Below are 10467 nucleotides of genomic sequence, written 5' to 3'. Positions count from 1 at the left end.
AAAACAAACAAACAAACAAACAAACAAAGAAACATTCATTTTTAGTTTCCTGGGAATGAGATTCTATTCCTTGTCCTTTACAATAGGTATGTTTGAATATCATATAAACTTTAAACATGATTTAAACATGGGACTACCCACAAAGACTGAATATATGTAATAAAGTATAATCTCAACTACCAAAACAATAAAGCCCAGAAAAAAGACTAATGAGAAAAAACAAAATGTTAGTCTGTACTAAATATTTATGAGCAGTGGGATTATAGACAAATTTTTCTCTCTTTTACATACTATTCTATCTACTTTGTCAAGGACAAAAAATCAACAAACTGAGTTTCAAAGATCTGATTGGCTTTCATTAGTGATGCATGAACCAGGCAGCATCCAATCTACAAATCAGAAAGGAGCTCCAAAGAGTAAACAGAGTGGGTGAGTTTTACAGGCAAAAAAAGTGGAGGAAAGCAGGAACAAGGAACAAACAGAGAAGCGGCCATTTCAAGGTTGCTTTCCTTACAGGGATGTAAGTGAAATCTTGCTGGCTTAATGGCATTTGGCTACTGTCTCTTCTGATTTGTTGGAAGGTCACATCTTCCAAGCAAACAACTTAGGTTTCTGTTTGGTGGCGCGGAGCCTCAGCATGAGCGACACCATTTTGGGCCTGTTGTCTTTTCTTTAACAACTTTCGATCAAGAAAAAAAAGTTGTTTTTCTTTTTAAAAAGAAAAGCAGTAAGATGATTATTATTATTATTTTTGAGATAGGGTCTCACTCTGTCACCCAGGCTGTCACAGCTCACTGCAGCCTTGATCTCCCAGGCTCAAGTGATCTTGCCACCTCAGCCTCCCAAATAGGTGGGACTACAGGTGCACGCCCCACACCCAGCTAATTTTGTATATTTTGTAGAGATGGAGTTTCACCATGTTGCCCAGGCTGGTCTCAAACTCCTAAGCTCAAACAATCCACCTGCCTCAGCCTCCGTAAGTGTTGGCATTACACCATGTCCAGCCAAATTTAATTTTTTATATATTATTGTTAAATATTATAAATCGATCATTTGTATTTAAAACTCAACACAATTCATACTTAAAATAAGCCTACCTACTTTTTATGATGTGGGAGGAATGGCCAGCAGTAAAACCCCAATGGACTATAGTGAAGTAGCCAGCCTATAGAGGTAAAAGCTTGTTTACCTGGATTTTGGTAGCAGATATATAATGGATGGATGAAATGTTCTTACCACTGTTTTAAAAAAGAAAGACTTTATTTTATAAAAATGATACAACATTCATTATATTTGACAGATACAGAAGAGTACAGTCACTCATAATCCCACCATTTAAAAAAAAATCAACAGTGTTAACAGTGGGTGGGTATGTTTCCAGACCTCTCAATTCACTCATATGTACAGACAGGAATGATGGTGGGAATCTCTAAACTTTTTATTCTAACAAGTTTTATTTATTTATTTTCTTTTTTGAGATGGAGTCTCGCTCTGTCGCCCAGGCTGGAGTGCAATGGCGTGGTCTCGGCTCACTGCAACCTTTGCCTCTCGGGTTTAAGTGATTCTCCTGCCTCAGCCTCCCAAGTAGCTGGGATTACAGGCGCATGCTACTGCGCCCGGCTAATTTTTGTATTTTTAGTAGAGACAGGGTTTCACCATATTGGCCAGACTGGTCTCAAACTCCTGACCTCAAGTGATCCACTCACCTCGGCCTCCCAAAGTGCTGGGATTACAGGCATGAGCCACCGTGCCCGGCCATCTAACAAATTTTAGATTTAACTTTATTTGAATGCAATAGAAAAAAAATTAGGAATGAAATTGAAGGGGCTGCTGAACTTCAGATAAATGTTTCTTCATTGGTTCCTAAAAGGAATAAGTAAGCCAGTGTTTCTCAAACTCAAGTATGTGCCAGAATCCCCTGAAGGACTTGTTAAATCACAGATTGCTTGGCCCCACCCCAGGGTTTCTGATTCAGGAGGTCTGGGGTGGGGCCAAGAATCTGCATTTTAACAAGTTCTCAGGTGACGCTGATGTTGCTGGTCTGGGACCACACTTTGAGAACCACTGTATTAAGGTCAAGAAAAAAAAAAGATTGTGGAAAACTTAAGGTTGGTCACTAGAGTTTTCCCCATACTATAATCTTAAGACATGACTTGACATGACACCTGGCCATGAATGATGAGACAGTTAGTTCTTAGTCTTTATCCCACTTTACCTCCTCCATGTCTGAATTTGTCAATGTACATTAATTCTTCTTTGTCAAGATTTATAACATTTACATCCTATTCTACATCTATGATTCCTCAGTTCTTAAATATTCATTCTGTATTTTAATGGACTCAGAGCTCATAATCATCATATTTGATGGAAATTTGTTGGGGAACCTGGGTATCCCCTCTCTTCTAGGTTCCCATTAAACGTCCAGAACCAGAACTCACTAGACCCAGTCAAAGGTGTCTCTGACTTCTGCAGGATTTGGCTTTCCTAGGCTGCTCTGAGACCTGGGAAATGCCTAGTCCTGGTGAATCTTACCCCTTCTGCTGAGGTCCTGAGATGGTAGCAAAGACTTTGTTGTCCCAAGAGTTTTCCTTGACTCTCCTCCACGTGGCCTGGTCACCTCGTCAGAGCCTTCGTCCATACTGGGGCCCACTGTTACCAAGATTTTGTCATCTCCATTGTTTTACTCAGTGCTACTTATGGGGATGGGTGAGGGATGAAGTCATACCACACCTTGTTGCATCAGCTTCTTCTTCCTTCCTTGCTTGGTTGCTCTTGGTGAATTTGTGCCTGGTGGTTATTGAATTTGCTGGGTAATAAAGATGATAAGAGTTTCTCATCCAGCTTTACTTTTCTTGCTTCTGCCTGGAAGTATCCCCATCTTTTTTTTTTAAAAAAAAACTATTCAAAATGTAGGATTTATTAGGTAAAGTGTGGTACATAGTATACATCTACGTAAATTGTTATATGTAAATGTAGTGAGTTTCTTTCCAATAGAAAAAAATGAAAATGTATCATCCAAAATATTTATAATAGTGTTCTCTGTGATAAGACTATGGGCAATTCTTCAAATTGAAATTTATATTGAAATAACTCTAGATTCACATGCAGCTATAAAAGAAATAATACAGAGAGATTCCGTGTACAATTTACCCAGTTTCCCCCAATGCATCAATTTTTAAAACCAGCAAAACCACCAAAAGAATAGTGCCTTCCGAGGTTGGTGAAACCAATAGGAAAAAACATGACGAGGGGATGCTGAACCAGAAATGCCAACTTTTCTCTCAACTTCTTGTATATATGTCCACTAAAGTACTTACTCTACATTGTGATTCTTTGTTTTTGTGATTCTCTTCTTCAGTAGTGCGTGAGCTTCCTCACAGCAGGGACTGTGTCTTATTATCTTTGTCTTCCCAGTACCAGCGAAGGGCCTAGCACGTAGGGGAGGAAGGGGAGGAGGCAATGGTATGGGACTTATTAAAAACAAAAAACAAAAAAACTTGTCTTCTCAAGTCTTATGCATTCAATAATTCAAATTCTTTCAAGTCAATAAAAAATGCTATGGATAACCTTTTGTTCAACCTCCATATGAAAATTACACAAGTAGTTCCTAATAAACATATTCTATTATTCCCTATTCATTCATTATTCAACTAATATTTAATGAACTCTTACCACATGTCAAATAGGAAGCTGGGTGCTGGGGATACTATGGTGGACAAGACAGACATGGTCCCTGTCCTTATTTTATACTCTAAATTATCAAGCTGGTTTTTCCTTTTAGGCTTTAGATCTTATACACACAATGTTTTCTGCATAGGTATTTTGCAGATAACACGCTTTGCATTTTGAGACAGTGCCAAAAGAATATCCAAATCGGGAATCCGTTGTGGAATGAATAATAGTAAATCAGCCATCTTACCTTTATGTGTTACAATAAATAAAAATTGAGCTACAAAGGCCATTTACCAAGTTATATTTCTGTTTAATGTCCATTTTTCCTATTAGACTCTTTGTACCATAAAGGTAGGGTCCATGTGTCTTGTCTTCTTGTTCATTGCTGTAATTTTAGTACAGTATTTGTGCAATACATAGTTGTCAATCAAATGATTACATATTCAAGGCTCATAACTGTCCCCTAGAATATGGGAGTAAATGAAATCAATTATTTTAAAATTTAAGACAGATTTTATAAGTACCTAACACAATATAAAGTTGCCATACTACCTGTGTGCATGCATTTCTTTCTTACCATAAATGGAATGCTAAATATGTTTGGAAAATCTGACCTACAGAGATTGTACACAGTACAAGACAGGCCATCTACCTAAATTTATTACCTGCTTAGCAATGAATCAAGTGCACCTGCCCCCCTTATCATGAACTCACTTAAGGAAAAGGCTGCCCTATCTTTTTTAAAGATATGGAAAAGAAAACTGAATGTACTAAGATTTTTCACATCCAGTCATGAAAAACCAAGTTCTTATCAACCTTCACATTTTAATTTTGAAAGCTCTGTCTTTGTAAGCACAGAACAGGGCTTTAAACATCAACAGGTGCTATCCAAGGCTATAAGTCTCCTACAACATTAAAATAATGTTCTCACAAACTGGCAAGTAACTTCTTTAAGCAGAAAGAGCAACAACATTTTATTTTATTACAAATAAACATTTCACAAAAATGTAATTGGGAATGTATATGTACTGTTAAGCAGAACATAGAAAACATAAAGAAATAAGGTACTGGGACCTAAAAATTTCACTTAAAATCCCATCCATTTGCTCTTACACATAGTAGGTATGCACTACATATCAACTGAACTAAAAGTAAACACTCTATAAGATGTGCTTGCAAAATGTGTAATGCTGTAGTAGTAAAGTACAATTTTCAAATATGAGATTTTGTGTGTCAGATTTTTAAAAAGCCTTTAAAAATATGATATGCACAAGCTTGCCCTGAGGGAAAAATAAGATGGACTATAGATTACAAAATCTTTACATATTTTCCACAATAGCATTTTGAAATTGGAAAAGAGCAAATAGTTGTGGGAAAAAACTGAATGAACACATTACTAAAAATTCAGTGCACTCATAACTACCTGATGGAATATTTGAAGCACCTTGTCTCTTGCCTTCTTATAATATGAAATGTATGAATTATATAGGCCTTGATCTTCAGAAACTTAAGAAAACTTCGAGTTATAAGCCAAAATGTCATCAGAAAAAGAAAAATCCGGTATAAAATTTTCTACCATAAGGCCACTGTTTAAAGTTCTTTCATGTACAGACACTATACAATTCAGATGCTTGTTTTTGTTTTTATTATGTAAGCAAAACTTTCAACATATAAACGTCTGAATATAACTTGGTGAAGTTCTCTCTATGAAACCATGCTCAGAGAAAAACGCATCAACAAATAATGCCCTTCAAGTGATTCTTTTGAGACTTTTTGCAAAGGAAACTGTAGTTAATACAACTTTTAAATTGAATACTGTAATTTAAAAGCAATTGTTAGGTGTAAAAAAGTTGCAGCATTCCACTACTAAAAAATAAAGTTATTTTATCAAGAAGTTACAGTATTAGTGCCTTAGTGTCACTTCTAACTCCTGACAAAAAGAGAGAGATGCTCCCAAACATTCTCCTGTAGTGTCATTTCCATTTGTACGATTTCAGATTAGATTCCTGTGGCAACATCTGTATATTCCTATTGAGAGAAGACAAGAGAAACAAAGACTTCAAACAAAGTGTCAAACATCTGAGCTAGTTTACACTGCAATTTTCAAAGTATTTTCATTTATACAGTGTTACTTGCACCCTGAGATTCCCACAAAGGTATGTGGAACCCCAAAGGCGCAAAGTAACAACAGAACACATCAAAGCAATATCACATGATAAACCAATAGGACAAAGAAAACATATGGCGCTAGATAACACCTGTATTAGTAAATTGATGAAAATAGTATTCTGCTATTTGGGTGAGTTTCAGTGAAGGCATCCCCGGCATAAAATCAAGACTCTTAAACCTTTGGCTCTCAAGTATGGAGCCTGATACTGCACACGCACATCTCAAATTAGTATTTTATCTTTTCCATCCTGTATCTCTAATTCTAAAACTACATGGGCTCTTCGAACTGACTGATAACTGCAGAGAAAGTTATTAGAGGGGGAAACACCTTCTTGCTTTTGGATGGTTAACTACAGTATAAAAAGGTGTAAGGCTTCAATAAATACAGGAAGAAGAATTTACACGAATAATAAGACTATGATTAGAGGATAATGAACGTGGATTCTATATTGTGATACTATGCACAATATTCAATTACCAACCACAAACTGGACATAAGACCATGCAAGTAATAACAGAGCAAACATGGTAGAATGGCACATTTTTCAGGAACATTAAAAAATAAAAATTTATTAATATACATATCCTTACCTTTCACTAGGATCTTACACTATTAAAACTGAAAGAAATGTAAAAGTTGATTTATTTTTTGGCATTTATATTAGTATGGAAATGTTTAATTCCAAACAAAAAACAGTGCTGATAGAAAATTCTTATTCTTCTATTTTGGTTAATGAAATGTTCACAATACATGCACATATATATTTGTCAACATCATTCATTTAAATAGAGGTAGACTTCATTGTATCCTAGTTTTTTACTCATTATACAATATAAAAATCATATAAATTTATCTTCAAATAAAATATGTTACCTACTTACAACTTTAAAAGGAAATTCTAACTACAATAATTCTAAAATAAAATTCAGTTGAAATATCTTGTTAAATGTGTGATTATTTTGAGTTACATTCACCCTTGACATAGCTTCTTTCATAACCTATCTCCACTTGATCCCTCCACCCTTTCAATGATTTAGAAGCGTCCCCACCTCTGTTTTTTTTTTTGTTTTTTTTGAGACGGAGTCTCCATCTGTTGCCCAGGCTGGAGTGCCGTAGTGCCATCTTGGCTCACTGCAACCTCTGCCTCCTGGGTTCAAGCGTTTCTCCTGCCTCAGCCTCCTGAGTAGCTGGGACTACAGGCACATGCTACCACACCCAGCTAATTTTGTATTTTTTGTAGAGACAGGGTTTTACCATGTTGCCCAGGCTGGTCTTGAATCCTGGCCTCAAGTGATCCACCCACCACAACCTCCCAAAATGCTGGGATTACAGGTGTGAGCCACTGCACCTGGCCATAAAAGCCCATTTTAAGCAGAATGCTGAACTAGATATATGAGCACTTCTTATCTAGGTTTTCATCTGGGTCACTGCACATGTTCCCTTGTTGGTCTTCCTGCACCTCATCTCTTCTCCCCAGAACCTCCCCACCCACTGCTAACTACGTAGCCATCCTAAAGTACCACTTTCTCCCCAGTCTAGGAAGATGTCCTAGTGCCACTACATCAAACTGTAAATATCCTGCCCAGCTTTTGGGGCCCCTATAATTTGCACACCTCCATTTCTCCCCAACCTCACATCCTACTGCCAAACATGGGTCTTTGGCTTTAGCCCTTTCTATGTCTTGCTCTTCTTCAGGCCTCAGCTTATAATCCATCTCCTCTGAGAAGAGTGTATCAATTAAAGTACTTAGCATATATCTCCTGACCATTCCTACCATATTGATTTTCTCTTCCCTTTAGGCATTAACCATCTGTGAAGTTAAGTTCTTCAAAATATGATTGTTTGCGACCAGCCTGGCCAACATGGTAAAACCCTGTCTCTACTAAAATACAAAAAAATTAGCTGAGCATGGTAGTGGGTGTCTACAATCCCAGCTACTCGGGAGGCTGAGGCAGGAGAATCGCTTGAACCTGGGAGGTGGAGGTTGCAGTGAGCCGAGATCGTGCCATTGCACTCCAGCCTGGGCAATAACAGTGAAACTCCATCTCAAAACAAAACAAAATATGGTTGTGTTGACCAGGCGGGGTGGCTCACACCTGTAATCTCCGCACTTTGGGAGGCTGAGGTGGGCGGATCACTTGAGGCCAGGAGTTTGAGACCAGCCTGGACAACATGATGAAACCATGTACTTCTACTAAAATACAAAATTAGCTGGCTGTAGTGGCACACACCTGTAATTCCAGCTACTCAGGAGGCTGAGACAGGAGAAGAGAATCGCTTGAGCCTGGGAGGCGGAGGTTGCAGTGAGCTGAGATGGCACCACTGCACTGCAGCCTGGGTGACAGAGTGAGACTCCAACCTCCCTCCAAAAAAAAGGTTGTGCAGAAAAGGGTTAACAGAGCAGATCTGACTGCTGTCTTTGGAAAGGCCTGCTTACAGAATGGTCCTTGGCCAGCATCTGGGAACTTAGATTTCAAAAGGGTTCCCACCATTAACTGATGGGTGCTGAAACTGTTTGTGTAAATAATATGGTTTATGCTGAGCACTCGTTTTCCTCCTGGCAGTCTGGAATTTGGGTATGTGCTTGGCAGGGGATGCCTACGTGATCAGCCCCAGTAGAAACTCTCGGTACTGAGTCTCTAGCAAACTTCCCAGGGTGGTAATGTATCACATGTGTTGTCACAACTCGTTGATGAGGAAATTAAGTATGTTCTGTGTGACTCCACTGGGAGAGAACCCTTGGAAACTTGTGCCTGGTTTCCTCTGGACTTCGCCCTATATGCCTTTTCTTTTGCTGACTTTGCTCTGTATTCTTTCATGAGAATGACTATATGCTAAGTTGTCTGAGTCCTAGCAAAACCTGGGGTGGTCTTAGGGACCCCTGACACAAATGGCTTTTGTTCACTAACAGTTTAGAGCATATGGATGGATGTGTATGTGTGTGTATGAATAAATTCAACTCTATTCAATAAGCATTATCTGAAGATTGACTATATGAAAGGTAATAAGGTAAGATAAAAGATTGATGAGGCCAGGTGCAGTGGCTCACACCTGTAATCCCAGCACTTTGGGAGGCCGAGGCAGGTGGATCGCTTGTGCCCAGGAGTTCGAGACCAGCCTGGCCAACATGGCAAGACCCTGTATCTACAAGAAAATACAAAATTAGCCGGGTGTGGCGGCACACATCTATAGTCACAGCTACTTGGGAGGCTGATGTGGGAGGATCACTTAAGCCCGGGAGGTGGAGGCTGCAGTGAGCTGTGATCACACCATTGCACTCCAGCCTGGGCGACAAAGTGAGACCCTGCCTAAAATAAATACATAAATAAAATTTAAAAAATAAAAGCTTAACGAGACATCCTCAAGATTTGATAATCTATTTGGGGAAATAGGAAGGCAAATGACACTAATTAGAGACTAAATGAAACACAAGTTAAAGTGGGGCTTTGATATGCTTTACAGTGAGTCTTAAAAGGAAAGTAGGGTTTAATAAGAAAAGAATGGGATTCAGGAGGCTATTTCTAGCTAAGAGAACAGTAGGAAAAAAGGTACAAATACATGAAAATACAGTATGCTTCAAAAGCAGAGAGTCCATGGGGAAATGCAGCTAGTAAGATAGCTTAGAGTTAGACCTGGCTAACAAGTTTGGTCTCTTTTCTTGCAGGCAATAAAATACTTGGAAAGCGTTTGTGCAAGAGGGGTATGATACGATCTGTGTTTCAGGACAATGACTGTGATTGAAGAGATTAAATAAGAATATCACAAGAAGCAAGGGAACAAGCTAGAAGACTCCAAAGCTTCCAAAACAGATCAGGGATACATAAGAATGCAGAATATAGTAAAAGCAGCATTTTCAATTAGCAGGGAAAAGACAAATTTTCAATAAACAGTTTTAAAAAACTATTTATTGAGGAAAAAAGTTAGATCCCGACTTTACAGTATATCATAAAATAAAATAAATTCCAGAGGCCAAGACAGGCAGATCACTTGACGTCAGGAGTTCAAGACCAGCCTGGTCAACATGGTGAAACCCTGTCTCCACCAAAATACAAAATTAGCCAGGAGGGTGACACATACCTGTAGTCCCAGCTACTCGGGAGGCTGAAATAGGAGGATCGCATGAACCCGGGAGGCGGAGGCTGCAGTGAGCTGAGGTCATGCCACTGCACTCCAGCCTGGACACCAAGAGTGAGACTCCGTCTCAAAAAAATAAAAAATAGGCCAGGCGTGGTAGTTCATGCCTAATAAATCCCAGCACTTTGGGAGGTCAAGACAGGCAGATCACCTGAGGTCAGGAGTTCGAGACCAGCCTGGCCAACATGGTGAAACCCCATCTCTACTAAAAATAAAAAAATTAGCTGGCCATGGTACTGGGTGTCTGTAATCCCAGCTACTCGGGAGGTTGAGGTAGGAGAATCACTTGAACTCGGGAGGTGGAGGTTGCAGTGAGCTGAGATCACGCCATTGCACTCCAGCCTGGGCAACAGAGCAAAACTCTGTCTCGAAATAAATAAATAAAAAATAAAAATAATAAGACGGGAGGATCACGAGGTCAGGAGATCGAGACCATCCTGGCTAACACGGTGAAACCCCATCTCTACTAAAAAATACAAAAAAAAAAAAAC

General features: G+C 38.9%; 1 long non-coding RNA gene across 1 annotated transcript in view; it reads right to left on the bottom strand.

The window, feature by feature from the left end:
- Nucleotides 1–2131: 2131 nt before the first annotated feature.
- LOC108538883 (uncharacterized) overlaps nucleotides 2132–10467 on the bottom strand; it is a 17973-nt gene continuing 9637 nt past the window's right edge. Inside the window, exons 2-3 of the long non-coding RNA XR_001888215.1 lie at nucleotides 3318–5700; nucleotides 2132–2806 (exon numbers count right to left, since the gene is read on the bottom strand). This is a non-coding gene — a long non-coding RNA (uncharacterized LOC108538883). The remainder of the gene's footprint in view (nucleotides 2807–3317; nucleotides 5701–10467) is intronic.

This window comes from Rhinopithecus bieti, unplaced genomic scaffold (assembly GCF_001698545.2).
Source record: "Rhinopithecus bieti isolate Rb0 unplaced genomic scaffold, ASM169854v2 scaffold_17629, whole genome shotgun sequence".
In the NCBI taxonomy this organism is placed as follows: domain Eukaryota; kingdom Metazoa; phylum Chordata; class Mammalia; order Primates; family Cercopithecidae; genus Rhinopithecus; species Rhinopithecus bieti.
The sequence above is the reverse complement of the archived record's forward strand: the minus strand, read 5'-3'. Positions and strand labels throughout refer to the sequence as shown.